A 24777-nucleotide genomic window follows, 5' to 3' on the forward strand; every position below is an offset into this window, starting at 1 on the left:
CATTGTCCAACCGAACGGTATCTAGTCGGCCAGCTACCGATAGCTCCTGACATCAACAAACGCTCCATCAAGTCTAGTAGAGAGTAGACGTGTATGATAGCTCCGTTAGCCGTTAGCTCACGTTAACGCAAGTTAGTTCACCGTTCAAAACGAAATGTCCCATTGAACTAAATAATTCACTGAGGCGTTGTATTAACGTTATATATCCGGCTAGCAGTAGCTACAGATAGCTCCTGATATCAATGTCTTATAACACTGATTCGATGCGTATTCGAGCTGAGGGCTTGCTAACGTTATAGTACCAATACAATAGGGTCCAGGTGCAGCGCCGGAGAATCCTGGCCGTAGCTCTGCTCGAGGCTACTCGAGTATAGGTCCAGGTGCAGCTCCGGAGAATCCTGGCCGTAGCTGGAGGCTACTAGACTGAGTACACACAGACAGTGGAGCTTGTTGCGTGGTGGCGATGTCTCGCAGATAATACAAGTACAAGTCTAATTATATAATATATATATTTTATAAAAATAAATAAAAAATTATATAAAATTAAAAAAAAAAATTTATCAAAAACGATGATACCGTGATATATACCGTTACCGTCTATGCTTCAAATTATACCGTGATATAAATTTTAGACCATACCGTCCACCCCTAGCTCAGAATATTAGTTTGAGCTATTTCATCATTTTTTTTACATTTATTTAAGCTCTCAATCAGAAAATGTGCCCATATAATATATATCCCAGTAAAATCATCATGGGTACTTAGTACTTACGAGGTACAGTATGGAAAGCCTCCCCTACAGTACCATCCCTACACCACAGTGGAAATGAGCCAGTGGTGTTGTTCCACTTAGGGCTGAAAAGGTTCCTTGGGTTAACGCGTTATTAACGCACAATTCTTTTAACGCCACTATTTTTTTTGGCGCAAGATTAACGTTTATTTTTTTACTTTTTCTTTTTTACTAGACTTCACTCAGGTGTATTATTGATACTATGTTTGTTTCTAACTCAAAGTGTGTGTGAGAGAGAGAGAGAGAGAGAGAGAGAGAGAGAGAGAGAGAGAGAGAGAGAGAGAGAGAGAGAGAGAGAGAGAGAGAGAGAGAGAGAGAGAGAGAGAGAGGGGGGGGGGGGGGGGGTGAGGAAGGAGCAAGAGAGAAAGAGAGCTGGGGGGGTGTGTGTGAGAGAGAGAGGGGGCGGGGGGTGAGTCCTCAGCCCTTGTGTGGGTGAATGTAACAAGTTCCTAACGTTTTCTTTCCCCTATTATTTCATGCACACTTTATTCATTGTTTTAAATTATTATTAAATTAAGTTATTTTGTGCATCACTCCGTTTTGAATTTTAATGCAAATTTGCAATGCATGAGGGTCATCCTTTTGTGTTAAATGGCTGCATAAAGCAAGCATTTGTTGACTCTCATGTTGATAAGAGTTTTAAAACTTGAAAAGGATCCGTTTAAGGTAGATTTAGAACAGATAAAAAATATGCGATTAATCGCAAGTTAACTATGGACAATCATGCAATTAATCAGATTAAATATTTTTATCGATTGACAGCCTTAATATATATACAGTGCAAACTATTATGACTGTCGCATAACACACTGGCGCAGTGGTCATGTGAAGAAGACTTGATTCGATGGCGTGGGTTGCAAAATTAAGGAAGAGAGAGAAGACAGCGTGGCAGCGAAGAGAAGAGGAAATGACAGAAATATATATATTTATTTGTTTTTGCATTTCAGAAAGTGTTTTCTTTAACACTTTAAGGACCAGCCACGTATATATACGTGTTTCGTGGCCTTCCGTTGTGGACCAGAGGCACGTATATAGCCGTGGCAAGTTGTTATTGTTTTATTCCATATTAATAACCGGATCAAGATTCCCGATCGACTGTGCAGATCTACCCGCCTCTGTGGAATCGGCAACATGCAATACCGGCCAGATCCTCTTAGGGGCGCCATCGCTCCACTGCAGTATCATTGTGGGCGAATGGCATTTTTTTTTTACCCTCCAACGGAGTATCATATTACTCTGATCACAAACCAACAGCATGCACCGTGTATCACGTTTCGAAGTGGAGATTTCACCATGGAATAAGGGGATTTATCATCAACCAATGGACATATTGATCTACCAGATGCCGATCGATAATGGGGAAATGCTGCCGGGTATCACACGGGCTGACGGTAAGACATTTATCACCTAATTTATAGCCGGATCGGAGCTTGCTGTGCAACGCAAGCAATCGATCTGTGAATGTGGCTACTTACACGGACACTGTATTGGTAATCAATAATACTAATCGACGTCCCCCGCCGCCCCCCTTTCATCCATAGATGCTCTGGGATAGTCCGGATCATAAGCAGTTTATGTTATTTCATTAGCATATTATATACAACGGAAATGCCGTTGAATATAACGTTAGTAGCCTTTAGCTCTATAACTAGCTTTCCAGAAAATAGATGATACGAAATCTGCGATAAAGCTTATATTTACGGCGCTATAAAATGACAACCTACCGATGGATTTTTTTTTTCTTTAAGCCATTCTGAAGGGACGGTTTATGCACTCAATTGACAATGAGAATGGACAGATAGCAACACTATAAAGTATAGATATAGCTGTTAGAAAACCCACATGTTTGTTTACATTCCCCGGTCCTCTAGCCACTAATTAGACTAAGCCCATCGGTCGTCAGTGTTAAAACCCAGAATGTAATGTGCCACTTAAATACACTAAATGGGTTTCGTTTTGACAGATAATCTTATTGTATGCTCTAAGCAATAAAAAAATTGTTTTTAAGAAGAAAATCATCTGTTCATTTTAAAGAGACTCGTCTTATTTTCTCTCTTGTATATTTACTATTGCTCTTTAATAAAGCAAAAGTATTTCTTATCCGATTAATCGATGGAATAATCATTCGGTAGATTACTCTATCAATAGCTATAGTTCCACTATTCACACCCCCCCACACACACACACACACTTTACTAACTCACTCACTGCCACTTCATTTATTTGTACTATGAACCACTGCTGCTAGAATATTTGCACTAAGTTCTCTTTTACCTCTTTTATTTATTTCACTCATTCATTTAATTTTTTGCTACCGTTTATATTGTATAGTCCTGTATATTGTGTCCTATATGTTACTTTATGTTTATATTCTCGAGATCTTTTTTATATACACCGTGGGAAGGGGGGAACGCAATTGAATTTCTCTGTATGTCTTCTTGCACGTTATGGGAAATGACAATAAAGTTGACTTTGACTGACTATGGAGCAGCTCCAGGAACTGTCTCTCGATGAAGACATCATCACTAGAGTCTTTCCTCGCCGGTGTTCAGCTTAAGGAAAGACTTGCTCATATTAACAAATATAAACTGAGCTTTAGATTACATTATAGTTATAAATTGTATTACAGAAATAACATATGAGTTATATTTTAATGTGGGTTTTCCCTTCAAACGCTCCAATAAAAACCTTTCTAGGGCTGACCTTCGAATTCTTTTTTGGCAATCGAAGCTTCGGGGCCGAGCTTCGATTTTAATTCGAAGCTTCGAATTAAAAATTAATTAATTAATGAATTTTTCTTTTATATAATTTTTATCTTATGTTGTGGGACTTGTACAGCACTTTGGTAAAGTTTGTTGTTTTTAAATGTGCTCTATAAATAAAGTGGATTGGATTAATGAATTAAGTAGCCCCTTTCGTGACTGTGACGCAGCCAACACGGCTGTGTGATTTAATTCAAGGTGGATCGCTGTTGTCGTTTGAACAACTTCAGATTTCATGGGAACTACCAATCCCCCAAATCAAGAATGTTTAAGATGAATGAAGTAAGATTTTGATTATTTGAAATATGGCCTCTGTGTAGACTAAACTATGCACAGACCTTGTAGACTCCACTACAGACCAATTATCAGTGAATGTTCATGCATTTTTAAGAAGGGCTACTTCCACAAAAAAACAAAGAACTCACCAAAACATCTCAGTAGCACCTTATCTAAATGTTCCATTTCATATATGGAGATTCATATTTATTTATGTATTGCATGCATTTCTACATTTTATTTCCTATTTTGTTTATTCATCCCAGTATCTTTCTTTCTTATGTGTGGAATTCTACAAGGCAATTACATTCACATTTACATTTAGCTGACGCTTTTATCCAAAGCGACTTACAAGTTCTGTACGACAGGTTACAACTCTATCAGCTGAGTAACAATATTCATCAAAGTGTTGCGTGTTACAGTGTAGGTTTGTGTATTAGGACAAGTGCATGACAGTAAGGTTAGTTAGGGTTAGATTTTTTTATTTTATTTTTTTTAATTTTATTTCAGATAATGGTTGAAGAAGTGCGTCTTTACACAAACATCACACCATCACACGTGCACACAAAATCATCAGTGACCCCCTGCACCCAGCTCATCACCTCTTCCAACTCCTCCCCTCTGGTAGAAGGTTTAGGTCACTAGGTAGTCGCACGGTTAGGTTCAACAACAGTTTCTTCCCCAAGGCCATACAATTACTCAACTCCAACTCATCCTAATTTCACCCCCTGCTGTTATGTTATGTTATGCATGTTATGTTATGTTATGTTATGTTGATGTTGATGTTATGTTGTGTTCCATCATCCATGTGGTGTATTGTCGCAGCTACCACCTGCACCGTGCTCAAATTCCACCGGCCTGGCCGTGTGGCAATAAAAGAAACTTGAAACTTGAAAACGTAGTCGACGGCGAAAGATTGGATGGGATTCGGCTGTCCTAACTGGGGTGGGTAGTTCATTCCACCATTGTGGGGCAAGGACTGAGAATAGGCGTGTAGGTGGTGTATATGTGTTTGAGGATGATATCCTTCAAACAGGCAATAGTGATGATATAATTTGGGCAGTGCTGAGCTGGGTTACTTTCCTCCAGTGTATTTGTCCCCCGGCCCCACCCAATGGCCCCATGCACACACCGAAGTAAAAAATAAATAAAAATAATAATATTTTTTTTTAACTTCGATTTTTTTTTAATGTTCGAAGCTTGTGCCATCGAACAAAGCTTCGAAGCTTCGAAGTATTTAAGACAGCCCTAAACCTTTCCACTGACTCATTGTCCGTGGACCAACTCCATAAAGAGATGTGATGATACATAAACCTGCCCTTGACCAAGGAGCTGGCATTAGAACTGGAGTTGGTCCATGCGGTGGACGTCCACTGCTCCTAAATAATTAGGACGGGTTAAAAGGGGCGCTTCACCAAAAAAAACAATGCCGATTTATTTTGTGCATAATCTCACACGCATCCCAGAACTCTTAAACAGTTTTGCACACATTCATTTAGTGTTTGACAGTTGTTGAGTTTGAGTAAATGACAGAGTAAATTAGTTTGAATATGGCCACCAGTGTCACCGGGAACATTGTGTTAATTACAGCTCCGTGAAATGATACAGCTGTTAATTACAGCTCCATGATAAGGTAGCGGTGCCCATAAAACAAGCAATTTTTTTCCATCTAGATCATTTCACGGTGCTGTAATTAACACAACACAATGATTCAGTGTCCCCGATGACATCACTGGTGGCCTTATTCCGACTAATTTACTCTCAATAATAGGGCTGGGCGATATGGCCTAAATATGATATCACGATATTTTCTGACCTTTCGGCGATACACGATACGCATCACAATGTTTTTCTTTTTTTCCCCAAACAATTCATTATGAGGCTTACCAAGACAGTATTTGAGTTTGCAAGCTAACATTAAAGACAAAATAAAATACCCATGCATTTAGCATTTTTATATTATATATTAGATTTAGATTATTGGATTATTAGATTATATATTGCATATATTTAGCAATGAGATATTATATGATTTAGATATGAAATATGATGAATTGAAAATGGGGGACCCTGATGTAAACAAGACGAAAGTCTCTCTGGTCTGCATCCTCCAGTCCACTGTTGTTGTATTGAGCTGTACTGTATTGTACCCATTCTGCAATCTGTTAATAACGTTTTCATTCATTCAGACGGCAAACAGAATCATTTTGATTGACAGTCGAGTCTGCCAATTACGTCACACCGCTTGCACCCGCCCTGCTGTTCTTAGCACCAAACGGCAAGCGCGTATTAATTTTTTACTTCCGCTATATCCGGCATTGATTTTGACGAGAGCTCACGACAACAACAACGGTAGCGGTAGCTCCCCGCGGCCGACGTTTAGCTTTTAGCTCCGCAGGATGACTAAACAACGAGGCATAATGATTTTACTGCAACGGATGTTATAATAAAAGCCTTTCCATACATCTGTCTGATTGAAAACTTTATTAACAGACTGCAGAATGGGCACAACTGAGTCAGCACGGGCTGAGATATGAACGACTAATGCTTGCTATCTATCTAGGGCCCCGTTCCCCGTACCTGGCTAACTGAGTTAGCCGGATAATCTCCAGCATAGCCTGACTTAAGCCAGACCTTTCCATTCCCCGACGCTCGATTGTCTAAATCACCATGACAACAGATCAAAAAGTTTGAGCCTGGTCGGGAGCAGGGTTAAGTTCAGTTAGCTGGATGAACCATGGCCACGCCCCCGCAAAGAAATGCCAGCTCGCTTCCTGAAATATTTCTCACAGTCTAGAACCATTATACCATTCTGAATTATGTTTTTGTGCTTCGTTTTCCTAGAGGGGGCTTTTGAAATGTATAATAATATAACTAAATGCTGATAATAAATCATATTGAGCCTATAGATTTACTTTGTCCTAAATAAAATAATGCACGTCATATACGGCGCTCGGAGTCGCGATACACACTGCATGTGGTTATTTTAATAACGGCGCATTGCAAATGTGAATCCCGCGGGGATATTTTTAATGAATGAAACCTATCGGCCGTTTGGCTCTGATTAGTTTCATATATTCTCCGCTGTAGATTTGCTTAATGGAGCGCCCGGATTGTGTTTCATTCAAGCATAAAATTGAAGTGTCTATGCGTGGATTGTGGTTTTTGTGTGATATTGTAACTGGGATTAAAATGTCTGATGAGATGCGCTGTTTGACGGATTTGAGAAATTGAATGAGCCGTTGACGTCACATTAATGCATTTGAGAATAAAGAGATAAAACTTCATTCAAAAGAAAAATATTTGAAACACGGGTTTCTTGTCCATTGATGGATACACAATGAATATTTCCCGTCTGGCACAGTGGTCCAACGGCTAGTGCTCAAACCTGTCAACCGGGCGACCCGAGTTCGAAACCCCAGAGTTTCCAATATAATTTTTTTGGAATATAATATTAATGATTATACGCAAAAGTAGCCTAGTTTTAAGTAAAAATATTATAAATCTACATGCATTGAGGATGTCATTCTTTATATAGCTCTCAACGTGCACCAAATTGATGTATTTACATTGCAAAAAGAAGAAAATTACTAGAAGAAGGGGGATTCGAACGCGGGTCGTCTGCGTGAAAGGCAAAAGGACAAACCGTCACACCACAGTGCAGATAAATAAAACATCCACCATACATCAATCAATGGATAAGAGAGCCGTATCCTTATTCTGAAACAGTTGAACTAATTATTTTCGCTAGCAAGATCTCATTTGATTATTCAATCCATAAACCTACTGCCAGCAGGAACGTTTAAAGAAATATAATCTGATTGATTGGGGTAAATCAATGCCGTTAGAAGATCAGGATTTCTGCTATCGACACCTGCTGTCTTTTCAGCTGAAGCGGCCGCTCGCAATTATCCAGAGTCTCAAGTCTGGTTCGAGTTAACGAGACTGAATCAGCGTTCGAGGAACAGGAAAATCCCGGCTTCAAACATCGGGTTAACTGAATCTGGATAATGGGACTCTTGATCGACTTAGTTGAACCAGGTACGGGGAATAGGGCCCAGGTCGACCTCGGACGTTGCTATGTAAATACGCTGATGTTATTGAATGTGTAACTATATAACGTTGATGCCACAAAACGAATGCCTTTGTTATCATAAGTAGTAACTTTGATGCAGTAGTGTGTGTGTGGGGCGGCGCTGTTCAAAAGTTTGAACGTGTGGACCAGATTGACGCGACACAATCCTCTTGGGAAAAACATCACGATATCCACGATACGTTTAAAAAGTGTATCGTTAATGAACTGTACCCGATATTTATATAATATCGTCATATCGCCCAGCCCTACTCAATAACCGTTGAGATTAATCGACACAACTGAATGAATGTGTGCAAAACTCTTTTGGATGTATGTGAGATTATGTGCCAAATAAATCAGCCCCTTTTAAGTTTAACATTCCTGTTATATACAAAATGTACTTGGCAAATTAAGAGATGCTCATTCGAATTCTGGATTAACCCCATGCGGCCCACACCTGCATGCTCACACCACATGCTCACACCTATATGCTCACACCTACATGCTCACACCTACATGCTCACACCTATATGCTCACACCTACATGCTCACACCTACATGCTCACACCTACATGCTCACACCTGCATGCTCACACCTACATGCTCACACCTACATGCTCACACCTACATGCTCACACCTACATGCTCACACCTACATGCTCACACCTACATGCTCACACCTACATGCTCACACCTACATGCTCACACCTACATGCTCACACCTGCATGTTATGTTATGTCTATCCATATCAATACTAGTGAGACAAACATTATAAAGTGAATGTGTCTCCACGGACAACAGATCTATTTGATAGTCTCTGTGCAGCAGAGTCGCACTACAGAGTAGTTTCACAGAGAGTGGGTTTAACAGAGTGTGAAGGAGAGAAAGGAGGCTCTCTCTAGAGATGACACCGTTACACAACGATGGCAGATGATTTGGAAATATTTTGGTACAAGTGATGGGTACAAGACTGCATACCTAAGGCAATTGAATCTTTCCTTGTTTCCATGGTGTGAGTAGGTGAATTCTACACATCTGACAATAACATATCTATATAATATCTATATAATATCCATAATCATTTGTATAACATCTTTATGTCTCTTTCATGCATCTAGTGTATTTCTGAATATATGAATATATCCTGTATGTAATATTCAATAGTGAACATCTTTGCACGCAAGAGGTCAAAGGTCTGTTAGTTCCCATTTAACAAACTGTTGAGATATAGGAGACAAGGCCAGAGGTACTTCGGTACGTTTACATTCGTTTATATCCCAAAAGTTGTTATTGTAATGAACACCTGGTATTGTGTTATCTTAAATGTCATGGAAAGATAAACACCAAGTTAACATACGTGGTAAAGGTATACAACAAGACACTACACTATGTAATCTGTTACTTCTGCCGTTTCTTTGTTTGTTTATTATTTAAAGGTATACAAGACACTACCCTATGTCATCTGTTACATCTTCCCTTACTTGCTTACGGTATTCACTTAATTATCTTTTTTAACTATCGCTTCTGCATACTTGTATGGATCCATATCTGTAGTAAACTATCATATTGAACTTTAGAAATCGTCTCCTGATTATAATAATATAAGATATTAATTAACCCTTTCACTACCACACACTACCAAATGGTTAACCCTTTCACTGCGACAATACAGAAGGATAACCCTTTCACTGACACACGACAAAGGGTTAACCCTTTCACCACCACACTACAGAAGGTTAACCCTTGAAAGTGTTAAGTATTCCTTCCTTGTGTGTTTTATTCATGGCTTCAATGAAAACAAAGATGGCGGCAAACACCGCACTAACCAACAACAATGACAAGGGATACAATCGTCAGAGTGGTTCTGCCCTTGTGATTGGTCCATAGACTGTAAAAGATTGGCGAGGCTTATGGGTATTGTAGTAGTTACCATGGAAACAAGTAAAGATTACGATATAAAACACATTTTCTCAAAGATCAAGTTTACCTTGATTGGTTGTAAGTTGTAACAGTATAATAATTCAATAATCTATTCTAGTCAGTCAAAGACTATGAACCTACAAAATATGGTTTGGCTGTAATACTTAATAGTTTTGATCTTCAATCCAATGGGGGATGTTTTTAACAAACAGGGTTTTTGTAGTTATGGAGAAATATGCAAAAAATTTAATCTCACCAAGTCCACATGGCTTTTTTACATACAGTTACGGCTATGTTTGAAGTCTCACGGTGTTCCATTAGACCAGACCTGGGCATTGTACGGCCCGCGGGCCGGATAATAAAAAAATAAAAAATAAAATAAAAAAATATATATTTTTTTAATATTTTTTTTTTAACTTTTTTCTTTTCATGTCAACGTTCACACGCACAATATACGCTTACCTAGGATTTTACTTGATTCAACAACAAAGCAGTCGGGGCAAGCCGAAAACGGTCGAAAGTGTGGTTATTTGAAGTTTGGATTTCTTTTTTCACAACTGAGGTAGGTAGATTACATTTTTTGAGACTAAAGTACAGAAAAAAGGTACCGTTGGGTACCGGTATCGATTCACAGGTACCGGTACCGTATCGGTTCAAATGTGAACGGTACCCATCCCTACTGAACACACAACTGCAGGGCAAGGGCATTTTTGCTCATGAAATGCATAGCCATGTGAAAGCCTTCATGACAAAGTTGCAATTAATTTCAAGGCAACTAGGCAGCAACAATCTCAAACACATGAAAACCCTGAAAGAAGTCAAACCATCAGCTGATCACCGGCACAGGTACTCATCCATGTTGGGAGCACTGCATGATGAATTTTCAAGGCGTTTTCAAGATTTCAAAAAAGTTGAGGATGAAATGCAGCCAGGGACCGAAACTAAAGCCCGCCGCCCGCCAGGGGCGGTCTGTTTTTACCTTTGGCGCATGACACTTAGAGGGCTGCCCGCCGTGTGGCGTGTAGACGTGTAGTTCATAAGCAGGCCCCTAAAAATATTTGTATGCGAACGGTAAAAATCAATTACGCGCACGCTGTGCGAATACAGATTATAGCCTCTCTCGTCTTTTTTTTCCTCCGCTGCGAGATCGTTAAAAAACTACAAGTCCCACATTGCACTCAAGCCAACGGTCCAATCACAGTAGAGTGAAGTGACTGGTTTCATGGGAAATAAAGCAAATGACCAATCGGAAGCTCTCATTTTTCTTGTTTACTTCCTGAAACTCCGCGATCAGGGCTCTCGTTTTCCGAGACACCAACTTATTATAGTCTCTCTTACCAATAGCAATAGATTTTAGAACACCTAGATTTATCGATAGCAATAGTAATTGTAACTGAGGGGTACAATTCCCTGACTGTATTGTTAGATATGATATTTAATACCACTACCTCATGTACTTTAACTTCTGGCCACCCAGTACAAGATATAAGTATGATGAACACTTTCCCACCTGATGAAACGAACCAACACAAATGTACCAAATCGAAAGTTTAATACAGCAAAGGGTGTATACAACGATCACTTAATTACATTTATGATTTGAAATATGGAATATGCACTTTTATGGCAAATGAGTATTCGTAGGTAAATCAACATTGAATGTCCAATCTCTGGTTGCGCAGGGAGTAAGTATACAACCTGGAATATTTAGGAAACGATAGCGATGGTACTTAAATGATTATAGCTGGATACACTAAGGGGGGGGGGGGGGGTCCCGCTGGTTGTAAGACAGTAGGAGGGGGGGGTTAGAGAAGCCGCTGGCGGTATCCCATCTGGCCGACGGTGTCTTGGGAGAATCCAAAGTCTTGGACACGGTGCCCATGGTCCTCGGGCCGCAGACGAATACAGCTGGACCCTCTGTGGAACGGTATCTGCCGGTCCACAACGGAGAGACGTGGTGCGACCTCACGTGTAGAGCGCCGCCTCACCTGGAGTCCTCTCCGGGGGGTAATTCCAACACTCGGCAGTGTTGGCCTTTATCCATGGAATAATCAAAGCACACAAAGCATAATCCAAGAGCCGTGGAAGGCTCGCCGTCGTCTGGGTAGAGTAATCCAATATACAGGTCCAGTCGCTCTTGGCCCGGAGCTCCTCGGATGCAATCACCACTAGGGGTCTGACCAGCCTGGTTAAGCGTCCAGATAACGTCAGGAACGATGGGGGTACTGATAACTGTAGAACTCTAACCGAACGATGCACCATACATAAATAGACTACTATTAGCTTAATAGAATACGTCCAACTCGACGGTATGGTGCCAAACTATGACCATTCAACTATTAATCTACACGATATCTCAATGCCTATTCTGGGCCAAGTAGGCCTTACTACACCGCACGTGCGTCGTGGGGAGGCTTTTGCGTCTGTCACTCTGTTGGAGGGTAAAGAACTGGACTAAAAGAAAGTTCTACTTTACGAGCGCCATATATGCGCTATGAACAAATAGTACCATTCGTATTTCGCCCGGCATATTACTGCGCGGAACCGGGGGTTGCCTCGACATGTTAGGCGGCACGATTGAACTTGGACCTAGGGGTATGGCAACCTGGCGCCAGGTTCTCGTCCAATGGTAGAATGAAACTATTATGGGCTGTTTAGTAGAAACGGGGATATTCAATGCATATTGTACAAGGAATATACAGGGGATATCAAACGATATACAAATACAATTAAATATATATATATAAATAAATAAACATATTCGGTTTAATCTGATCCTTCACAACAGTAATATAACGTTAATGCAACAAAACGAATGCCTTGCTTTGTTAATCATAACGTTGATGCAGTAGCGTATGTCGATGTGTTGGCTGTAACGGACATGACAATAACATAACGTGTACACATTAAAATTGCGATAATCTATTCTAACATTTTCAAATCGATGCAGTTGAATTTCCCCCTTAGGATCGATGCATTGTTACACCCCTACACCAAAGTCACTGGCCCACTGTGTAGGCCTGCCACGATAACAAATTTTGCTGGGCGATTAATTGCCCCCGAAAATATCGCGATAAGCGATATTATTGCGACCGGTTAGAGAATTTTTTTTTTTGAAATTTATTTCCCAAAACTTTTATTTTGAAGCCCACCGCTCCGTCTTTTCCGGTGTTTTAGACTTTTATTTTGAAGCCCACCGACCGGACCGGAAGTATTGTTGTTATTATCCTAGCTTGCTGATGCTGCTGGTGGACTGGGGCCAGCTAACGTTAGCTTGCTGATGCTACTACTACTTCGACATGCTGCTAATGGGCTGGGGCGAGCTAACGTTAGCTTGCTGATGCTGCTGGTAGATCGACATGCTGCTAGTGGACTGGGGCCAGCTAACGTTAGCTTGCTGATGCTACTAGTAGATCGACATGAGCTAATGATAAAACAAATGTTGAGATTGTTGGTGAACAACTAACTTTAAGTTAGTTTTAAAGTTAGCTACTAACGTTAAAACGCTAACATTACACTACAAATAACGCTACTTGGTTAAAAGGAGCAACACTATTGAGAAATGTAGTTAAGCTATGTGGTGTTGCCCCACGGAGCTCCTGTGCTGTGCTCTCTGCTCTGTAGTAAAGCCAGCGGCCCGCCTCCCAACACGGACAGTGACTGACAAGGGGCACTGGTTCCGCCTCATTAAAACAAACGCGCAAATAGCAATTAATCGCGCCCGTCAAAATCATTGCATTAATTTTAATTATCGCGGCAATTAATCGATTTATTGCTTATCGCGGCAGGCCTACCACTGTGTATCTGTGTGTATAATAACTTGGCTAGCGTTATCAACAGCAGAGGTGGGCAATGGGTCCAGCTGCAGCACCGGAGTGCAAGCGATGTGATGTAATTGGCAGACTCGACTGTCAATCAATGGTCTACCTGACACGCAAACTCAAACAATGTTTCTGTACTGGAGGTGTGATTGATTGATTGATTGAAAACTTTATTAACAGATTGCAGAATGGGTACAATACAGTACAGCTCAATACACACAATTGTTAAGGGGATGCAGACCAGAGAAAGACTTTCGTCTTGTTTACATCAGGGTCCCCCATTTCAATTAATCAGGAAAGTGTACAGTAGGAAAGTGTACAGTATTTCAATAGGCAACCCTGAAAGGATTATTTTTCTAGAAGAGCAACACAGCCAAAACAGACAGTGGAGCTGTTTGCAGATAGCAAGCATTTTGACTTATTGCGTGGTGGCGATGTCTCGCAGATAATACAACTACAAGTATGATTATATAATATATATTTTATTTTAAAAAAAATTGTATATATAAAATATATATTGGCAGGTAAGAAATATGCTTGGCGGGTAGACTCTTCCCATCTACCCGCCACTGGCCGGTGAGTCAAAAAGTTAATTTCGCTCCCTGAATGCAGCTGGTTTCCTCTCCCTTTACCTGCAGTGTTGATAGTGCACCCACTGATGTTCAGCTTGAACTCATTGACCTGCAGTCTGATTCACTACTGAAAGAGCACTTTAAGTCAGCATCACTGCTAGAGTTCTACTCTGCTCTCAAGGAGGAGAAATTTCCAAACATGAGGAGACATGCTCAGAAGATGTTGGTTCTCTTTGGATCCACCTATATGTGAACAGACATTCTCAGTCATGACGTTTACCAAGTCCAGGTACAGATCCTCTCTCACTGATGAACATCTGGCAGCTGTGCTTCGCATCTCCACCTCAGACATGCAACCTGACTTTGATGGACTTGTTAAAGCTCAACAGAGACTGGATTTATCACACTGAATGAAAAAAAATAGCTGAAGAACACTAAAATGTGGAAATATAACAAGTGAAATGGGACACTTGATATTTTTTTTTCTTTTTTTTGCACAGTTCTGAAAACATTAAATGTTTAATATAGGCATGTAAAGTAAAAAAGGCTACTGGGACACTTTTCTTTACACAGTTCAGTGACATGTCTTGTTTATTTTGGCTATAAGATGATGTGATGTCTTTAGAAAGCTAAGAAAATCCTTGTTTCAATAGTATATGAAACTCAAAATAATAACTTTATTTGTATAGCACTTTTTCATACATGCCCTTTGTTATTAATGTTTCACATTTTGTTTATCATTTTGGAAATAAATTCTATTTGAATAAATGATATTTTTGAAAGCTAACCTCACCTTTTAATTGCCAAATAATAACATACACTCTTACCAGGGGTCAAAACAATGCCATTTACTGCTTTTTATATAGAAATAAAATGTATATTATGCATAATTGAGTTTGGAATTTTGGCCCGGCCCTCCAACATATTTTCAGTTGCTCATTCGGCCCCCCGGGAAAAATAATTGCCCACCCCTGCATTAGACGTACCAATTGAACACCACAGATACCACAAATTCTTCTATGAAAGAGAGACATCGAGAGGTTTTGTTTCAGATTTTTATCATCAATTACTAACGTCCTCGTATGAAACCCTCCATCTAGACTCTGTCTGGAGGAGGGATATACCAGACCTGGAAAGTGACTTTGATTGGCAAGAAGCCTGGGCAAATGTCCGATTTACATCAAGGAACCCGGACCATCAACAAATCAATCTTAACTATATTCACAGGACATACTTGACTCCTATAAGACTGAACAGAATGGGTCTTAAACAAGACTCCAAATGCTCCCAATGTACAAATGGGGATGAAGGGACATTTATGCACATGTACTGGGACTGCCCACCAGTTAAGATATTCTGGAAAGATGTGACCCAACAATTATCAAAACTCTTATCTTGGAATATACCTGTACACCCCTCTGTATTACTATTGAATGATGTTTTTGAGTTTGCAGTACATCCACAGCTAAAGAGATTGGTTTTATCGGGTATCACAGTAGCTAAAAAGCTGATCGCATCATGCTGGTTTCAACCGGAAAAAAATTGCCGGAAAGTTTGGTTTCTTACATATCTCGATGTGATTTATCAAGAAATATCTACAGCAAGAATTCTGGGTCTCAATGAATCCAAAATGACAATGTGGTTAGAAGTGGTGGAGAGAATAAAAGCTAGCTTATAATGGTAGTGTCTGGTTAGGAGCGAGGGATAATGGAGGTACTATCCAAAGAGGGGTCCGGGAGGGGGGGGTTCGAGCTGGAGAATATGTGTGTAGGTTTTTAGATAACAGGTATTAGGGGTATATCCTGTATAAGACATTGGTATAAATGGTAATTTCGTTGGATATACACTGTGTATTAAATAATGCTTGTGTATCTTATCGTGTGTTGTCATGTTTGTTTATATGTGTGTTTAAAAAATAATAAAAAAAAAAATACAAAAAAAAATACAATGGGGGGAAATCACATGTGGAACCTCGGGTCTATAGATTTCTGTGGCAGAGTTGACCATTTTGATCATTCTGGATTACATCCTGGGAGCCTGGAAGTCTATAACTTCTAAACCAACATACATTGCATGTCCATAGGTTGTACATGACAATGACAGTGAGGCTATTATCTCTCAAGCAGTGGCTGGGTTAAGGGGCATAGGCTGAGGTAGGGCTGGGCGATATGACCAAAAACGTTATCGCGATAAAATTATAAAATTATTTTCATATAATTCGATATCGATAATTATCGTCGATATAATGTCCGTCAAGTTTAATTAACTTCTTATGCTGCTGCGAATGTCTCAAGTCGAGTTGATGTCGTCATCAGTCTGCGCACGTTAGCCGACAAGCGGAGTATCTCATGACAATAAATATGACACTAAAATACTCTCTTCCGCCACAATATATTGAAACGACGTCCACTGTATATCCCACACTACCATAAACATGGCCTCAGAATTCAAAACACACACATACTCGGCACGTAAATATATAAAACAGTGCCGTGCAAGCTAGTTATCCTAGCCAGCCTGTTGGTTCTAAGCGATGTATTCCATGACAATGTGCTAAATATGACACTAAAATACTCTCTTCCGCCACAATATATTGAAACGGCGTCCACTGTATATCCCACACTACCATACACGTGGCCTCAGAATTCAAAACACACACATACTCGGCACGTAAATATATAAAACAATGCCGTGCAAGCTAATTAGCCTAGCAAGCCTTGTTGTTGAGTGAGTCCTACCTCCTTCCGGGTCTCGGCCATCTCCTTCACTGATTGGTTGTTAGCTGTTGTGCGTAAGCACGTCATCACGTAACGCTGGTTGTTGTTAGTGAGTGTGTTGAGCCGAGGCTGAACGGAGCCAAGCTTGGAAAATCGATATATCGAAACTTTGCGACCACGTTTCATGTTTATTTCGAGGAAATAATTTATCGCGATAGTTATCGTTATCGTTTTATCGCCCAGCCCTAGGCTGAGGCCAACTATTGACCCCAAATGTTGCCTGAAAAGTAAATAAAGTATGCAAGATATAAAAAAAATTTAAATGTCTTTATCATTTCATGCACATTCAGTCTGATGACTAAACTGAAGAGCTTTGGTGTCTGCCTGCTTGGATACATGTCCTCCATCAGTCCCAGGGCACTATAGCCTACATAAGCAGGGTTACAGATGACTGATTATCAGCTAAGTATAGTAATAATTAGTAACATAATCGGCACCTGCGGGGTGCCCCAAGGCTCGATATTGGGTCCCACTCTCTTCCTCCTATACATACTCCCCCTAGGCCAGATCTTGGCAAAACACAAGATCTCATTCCACTGCTTCGCCGATGACGTGCAGGTTTACCTCCCCTTAAAGCCCACCCAAGGGAAGACATCAATAGAACCACTGCTTGACTGCCTGGCAGAAATCAAATGCTGGATGTCCGAAAACTCCCTGACATTGAACGAAGGGAAAACCGAGGTCATTGTTTTTAATAGTGCCCCCCCGCCCCCCCTCATTGACGCACTTGGTCCTCTGGGCCCAAACCTCTCCACCTCTGTCAGGAACCTCGGGGTCATCTTCGACAGTAATTTTAAATTCGATAGACAGGTCAGCGCCGTAGTGAAAATAGCTTTTATCACCTTAGACTCCTGGCGAAGACAAAGGCATACCTCTCCCAAAGTAACCTAGAGACGGTGATACATGCCTTTGTCACCACCCGCCTCGACTACTGCAATGCTCTGTACACTGGCATTGACAAGTCCCTCCTCCGCCGCCTACAACTGGTGCAGAACGCAGCCGCGCGCCTCCTCACCAAAACAAGAAAATACGAACACATCAGCCCAGTTTTGGCCTCGCTCCACTGGCTGCCTATTAGCTTCAGGATCGATTTTAAATTAGCACTAAATGTTTTTAAATCATTAAATGGCACGGCTCCCTTCTATCTGTCCGAGCTCCTGCACCGCCACACCCCCCACCGATCCCTCAGATCAGCTGACCAGATGCTATTGGTGGTACCCAGAACCAGGCTCAGAAGTCAGAACTAGGGGAGACAGAGCTTTCTCCACCGCAGCGCCTAGACTGTGGAACAGCCTCCCCCTCAGCGTACGGACTGCCCAGACCGTACAGGCTTTTAAATCACTCTTGAAAACCTACCTGTTCTCCTTGGCCTTCCCCCCTACTTAACTACCACTAGACCCCTGACCCTTCTATCCTCTTTGTTTCACTGTGTCCTACCAGTTTTTATTACTTTCATTGCTTTATTATGTTTTTAATCTTATATCTTGCACCATATTGCCTCACACTCATTTGTTTTTATCAACCTGCTTGTGAAGCACTTTGGTGTCAGCTGCCGCTGCCTGGAAATGTGCTATACAAATAAAACTGACTTGACTTGACACAGTAACATAACCTGATAACATTCGATTACTTTGCCTCTTAAAGGCACAGAATTGGGGGGTAAGACGGAAAATGTATTACAATGTACAAACATATATTATCAGTATATATCAATTTAATTGAAAATGGGGGACCCTGATGTTCTCTGGTCTGCATCCCCTTAACAATTGTTTGTATTGAGCCGTACTGTATTGTACCCAACCCATTCTGCAATCTGTTAATAAAGTCTCAAAGTATCATAATTATCATCGTCTCCAACCATGATTAGGCTAACATAATATTTCATAGTAGTGTGATCTCACTGTCAGAATGCCCTTTCAAAATTGTATGCTTCTGTTCTACACAACAAGTAGGCTAATCACTACTTTTTCAACAGTAGGTTTTATGTAAACTGATTAGGCTACTGTGTTGTTTTTCCCTCAATAGACTAACTGTAAATGATTACGCTTACCAATTGTATTCTTTTATGTTTTACTGTAATCCAGTTACATGTAATCCTCCGTTACTTCCCCTTACTTATGTATACGTAACATAACACCACTGACAACAATTGGGGTTAAGAGAGGTATATATATGCTACAGTTATTACAACGTCCTGCCCATGGAACAGAATACTAGTATCACGTTAACCAGGTCAAAATGAAAAAGTGAACGTTTGTCTATTACTGACCGGGGGACCAATTCCGCTATAATATGGAACCGCAACAGTACTGTATATTTGCATATCATATTTATGTCACAAATGTAACAGTACTATATAAATGTATGTCATGTATGTCCCTATGCCATAAATGTCATGATGTCATGCATGTTGTGTATGTCATAAATGTCACTATGAATTGAAAATATAAATATCTGACCCTGATATAAACAAGACAAACGTCTCTCTCTGGTCTGCATCCCCTTAAACAATTGTGTGTATTGAGCCGTACTGTATTGTACCCATTCTGCAATCTGTTAAATAAAGTTTTCATTCATTCAACCAGGTCAAAATGAAAAAGTGAAAGTTGTCTACTACTGACTGGGGGACCAATTCCTCTATAATATGGAACATTCGAAGAGTGTGTGGAAGAGACTGTGTGAATGAATGAATGAATGAAAACTTTATTTAACATATTGCAGAATGGGTACAGAACAGTACAGCTCAATACACACAATTGTTAAGGGGATGCAGACCAGAAAAAGACGTTTGTCTTGTTTACATCAGGGTCCCCCATTTTCAATTCATAGTGAATTGTGTGGAAGAGACTGTGTCTCAAGTCAAGAAGACACTAGATGGATCCACAGGTGGCCAGGGTTTTAAAAACCTGAGGCGAGCAGAGCAGCACAGCTTCCTCTGCCAACAACACAGCAAGTCACAATCACAAACCCCTGTCGGCGCAGAGACACAATGTTCAGATATGACATGTGTTCGAGCGAGAGGAGGAGGAGGAAAAAGAAACCGTGAAGTCCGATATATAGCCATCTGATCGGACAGAGAGGAGATAGCGAGGAGGATCGAGTGACAGACGACACCCCGCCTGCCTGGCGCTGAAAGTCCCATTAATAATTCTATCGAAAGCGACATTTCAGCAGCAGTCAGTTCCACATGACAGGCAGCAGCCCCGACCAGAGAGAGAGAGAGCGGTGTTGTCAACTCTTCATATTCGAAACGGGACGGCACAGCGAAAACAACAAGACACACATTACGTACACAATACAAAATATTAAAAGAGTCTCTTACGCGTCTGAGGTGGGAAACTAGTTCATGATGATATCCAGAGAGAGATAGTTGAGGAGGGATGTCGCGGCGGCTCCGTGCGGCTCGGTGAGCGAGTGGAAGCATTGTGACGAGGGGAGGGGGCGTGCCGGGGCTGAGCTCCGGGTGAGTGAGGTTTGACGGAGCCAATGGCGCTCGAGGAAAGAGGGGGAAAAGAAACGACTGTCAGCAAAGGTAAAAGGAGGGGCGGGACACGTTTTCAGACAGGACCACGTAGTGACGTGGACAGAAAACCTTTTTATAAAAAAAAATGTTTAAAAGAAAAAAGATACCAGGTGAGAAGGGAGGGAGAGAGGGAGTGGCAGCCAGGCCATGCCGCGTGTTCGTGAGGGGCGGCTGTTGTTTGGAGAGGGAGACAGAAGTGCGGTTTGTTCATGTGGGAAGATGGATTTTGAGAGGTGCGCCGAGTGGCGGCGTCTGCGTCCGTCGGAACTGTGCAGCGAAGACATGTGTGGGGGTAGTAGTCGGTGGTGAAGGGCGGAGGATGTGGCTATGCCTGTGAGAGGTCAGAAACAGCGGGAACCTATCGATTGGTGGCCCCGGCCTGTGAACGGCTATCCAGGGTATTGGGAGGATCGTGATGGAAGTAAATGGTGTGAGAAGGGCGAGGGAGATAGCGGTAGGGATGAGAATGGCCATGACGACGGGAAGGGGACGGGTGGGGCCAGTATGGAGTGTATTGGGGAAGAGAGTGGGGGAGAAGAGTGGAAAGAGGTGGGGAAGAAGAGTATAGGGAAAGTGAGGGGAAGGGGAGTAAGCGGAAGAAAGAGAGGGGAGATAGCTTGAGTGGGTCAGAGGATGAGGGTAGAGGAAAGGGTTTTGTAGGGTTGAATGTAGTGGTGCGATTTGAGGGAGAAGATGGAGTTAGGGATATAGAGCCGAAACAGCTGTCAAAGCTCATTAAAGCGCAGTTAGGTGAGGTAAGGTACGGAAAGGTGTTGGGGGATGGGAACTTGTTTATAGGGTGTGTAAGTGTAGTGCAGGTAGAGAGGGCAAGGGAATTGAAGAGCATTAGAAAAGTGAAGGTCTGTGGGGTAGGGATAGTAGGGGAGAAAAGGGATAGTGGGTGCAAGGGGGTGATTGGTGGAATTCCAATTAAGGTTAGTATGGATCAGCTGTTAGGGGATTTGAGGAGTGATGAACGTAATGGGAAAGTTAAGAGTGTAGAGAGGATGAAGAGAGGGGCAGAGAAGGAGGAGACAGGGACCATAGTCGTTCAGTTTGAGGGTGAGGTTAGTCCGAGAGTGGTATTTTTAGGGTATTTGGCATATAGGGTTAGGGAGTTTGTGCCAAATCCGTTGAGGTGTTACAGGTGCCAGGAGTTTGGACATGTAGCTAAGTGGTGTAGGAAGGGACAGAGATGTGGTAGGTGTAGTGGGGAGCATAAGTATGGGGAGTGTGAACAGGGGGTGGAGCCGAGGTGTTGTAGTTGTGGTGGGAAGCATAGTGTAGCGTATTGGGGTTGTGAGGCGATGAAACTAGAGGTAATGGTCCAGCAGGTGCGAAAGGAAGGTAGAATTTCATATGCGGAGGCAGCTAGGAAGGTAGGACAGGGACAGCAAGACAAGGGACAGGGGTTTAGAGAAGGGCAGTTGGCAGTAAGGATAGTGCAGGAGGATCAGGGAAAGCAAGATAGGGGGCAGGGTTTTAGGAAAGGGCATCTGTCGGTAGAGGGAGTTCAGGTGGAGAAAGAGAGGGTGTTTAGGGAGAAGTTGGATATGGTGGCCTTTGTGGCAGGAGTGGTGAATAAAACGGCGACGGTTAGCAGTAGGACAGAGAGGACTAGATAGTTCTAGCAGCAGTGGGACACTTGGGGATGAAGGGGTTGACAGTGGAGGATGTTATGAGGGAGTTAAACAGGGTGGCTGATCAGGTAGCGTTAGAGAAGGGGGGTGTGAGTGAGCGAGTGGGTCAGAGTCAGGCCACGGGGGGCGAAGCATGTATCACAGAGGGGGAATCAGTCAGGAGGAAGCAGTGTTAGCTGCACGTCATTGGACAATGTGGGGGAGGAAGGATTCCAGTAGATGGCGGTAGAGTAGAAGGAGAAGAGAATTTGTGAGAAGATAAATCTGTTAGGCAGCAATTCTCCACTTGCACAACCTGAAAGTAGGCACTTCCGGCTGACTTCCGGTTGCCAATGGTACTTCCTGTCCCATCCAAATACATTGGTTTTAGCTACTTTTCTCCCCTTATTTAAACAACTTTGTCGTCACAGAGAGGCAATGAAACGTTTGTATTATTATAGTATATAATGTATTTAATAAGCAAACGTTTGTCAGCAGGGTTTTTGGGCTGTATTTCATGTAAAAACGTTTACTGTTAGTTTCCTTGCTCAGCCAGCATTAGCCTTCATTAGCTAACAGAAGCTAGTGGTTAAACAGGCCGGATTAGCTTTGAGCTAACTATCTTTCCCGACCCATGTATTCATTCCATTCTAAACATAACGTTAGTTTACAAAACATGACCTGTCTATATAACGTTGAGGAACAAATTATAAGTGTGTGGGTGTGTGTTTTGGTGAACATTGGACTGCAAACAGAAAATGCATCACAGTTAGACAGTAGCTACTGTTAGCTGCCCTTCCGGATTAGCTTTGAGCTAACTATCTTTCCCGACCCATGTATTCATTCCATTCTAAACATAACGTTAGTTTACAAAACATGACCTGTCTATATAACGTTGAGGAACAAATTATAACGTGTGTGGGTGTGTGTTTTGGTGAACATTGGACTGCAAACAGAAAATGCATCACAGTTAGACAGTAGCTACTGTTAGCTGCCCTTCCGGATTAGCTTTGAGCTAACTATCTTTCCCGACCCATGTATTCATTCCATTCTAAACATAACGTTAGTTTACAAAACATGACCCGTCTATATAACGTTGAGGAACAAATTATATAGACGGGTAATGTTTTGAACAACTAACGTTACGTTTAGAATGGAATGCATCGGCAAAGATCGTTAGCTCAAAGCTATTCCGGCCAGTTTATCAACTTCCTGTCATTTAGAAATATGATTTTATAGTGAAAATCATTACCAAAACGTCCGGAAAAACCTCACGGGAGCATTATAGACTGTCATACAAATGTACAAATGCTATAAGGTGGCAAGAAATGCACTATAAACAATACTTTGCGGTGTCGTTTCTTGCGCTAGCTTCTGTTAGCCATCATTAGCCTCAAGAAACGACGCCGCAAAGTATTGTTTATAGTGCATTTCTTGCCACCTTATAGCATTTGTACATTTGTATGACAGTCTATAATGCTCCCGTGAGGTTTTTCCGGACGTTTTGGTAATGATTTTCACTATAAAATCATATTTCTAAATGACAGGAAGTTGATAAACTGGCCGGAATAGCTTTGAGCTAACGATCTTTGCCGATGCATTCCATTCTAAACGTAACGTTAGTTGTTCAAAACATTACCCGTCTATATAATTTGTTCCTCAACGTTATATAGACGGGTCATGTTTTGTAAACTAACGTTATGTTTAGAATGGAATGAATACATGGGTCGGGAAAGATAGTTAGCTCAAAGCTAATCCGGCCTGTTTAACCACTAGCTTCTGTTAGCTAATGAAGGCTAATGCTGGCTGAGCAAGGAAACTAACAGTAAACGTTTTTACATGAAATACAGCCCAAAAACCCTGCTGACAAACGTTTGCTTATTAAATACATTCTATACTATAATAATACAAACGTTTCATTGCCTCTCTGTGACGACAAAGTCGTTTAAATAAGGGGAGAAAAGTAGCTAAAACCAATGTATTTGGATGGGACAGGAAGTACCATTGGCAACCGGAAGTCAGCCGGAAGTGCCTACTTTCAGATTGTGCAAGTGGAGAATACCCCGAAAGGTGTCCAGTCTGCCGGAAAGCACACGAAGAAGAAGAAGAAGAAGAAGAAGAAGAAGAAGAAGAAGAAGAAGAAGAAGAAGAAGAAGAAGAAGAAGAAGAAGAAGAAGAAGAAGAAGAAGAAGAAGAAGAAGAAGAAGAAGTGAGAAGTGAGGGGGGAGTGATTAAACACGAAACTGGTTCTGCTACTTTGTAAGGTTTATGTGGTTTTCCGAATTTCCCCAAGGGGATCAATAAAGGAATATATTATCTTATGTATAAGCTAGGTCATTCTATTTTTAAAAAGCCTATAGACCCGCTGAGAGAAATAGCGTGTGCGCGCGTGCGTGCCTGTCTGTCTGTGTGCGTGTGCGTGTGTGTGTGTGTCTGTGTGTGTGTGCGCACGTGTGTGTGTGTGTTTATGTAAAACAATCAGAACTCATTTTGAGAATACACAGCGAAACCAGGACATTTAGGGATTTGGGGACCAAGTGAGGACATGTTTGTTGTTTGATGAGCTATTGTGTCATAGTTTAGGTTAGGGTTAAGATTAGGGTTAGTTAAAGAATTAATGTAAGTCTATGTAATGTCCCCA

The 24777-nt window shown here is 41.5% G+C and overlaps 1 protein-coding gene across 1 annotated transcript in view; it reads right to left on the reverse strand.

Moving 5' to 3' along the window:
• Positions 1-20410, reverse strand: part of osbpl3a (oxysterol binding protein-like 3a) — a 147027-nt gene extending 126617 nt beyond the window's left edge. The window contains exon 1 of the mRNA XM_084313667.1: positions 20317-20410. The gene's annotated coding sequence lies outside the window, so the exon portion shown is untranslated. The remainder of the gene's footprint in view (positions 1-20316) is intronic.
• Positions 20411-24777: the final 4367 nt, after the last annotated feature.

This window comes from Notolepis coatsorum, assembly GCF_963971535.1.
Source record: "Notolepis coatsorum genome assembly, chromosome: 4".
Lineage (NCBI taxonomy): Eukaryota > Metazoa > Chordata > Actinopteri > Aulopiformes > Paralepididae > Notolepis > Notolepis coatsorum.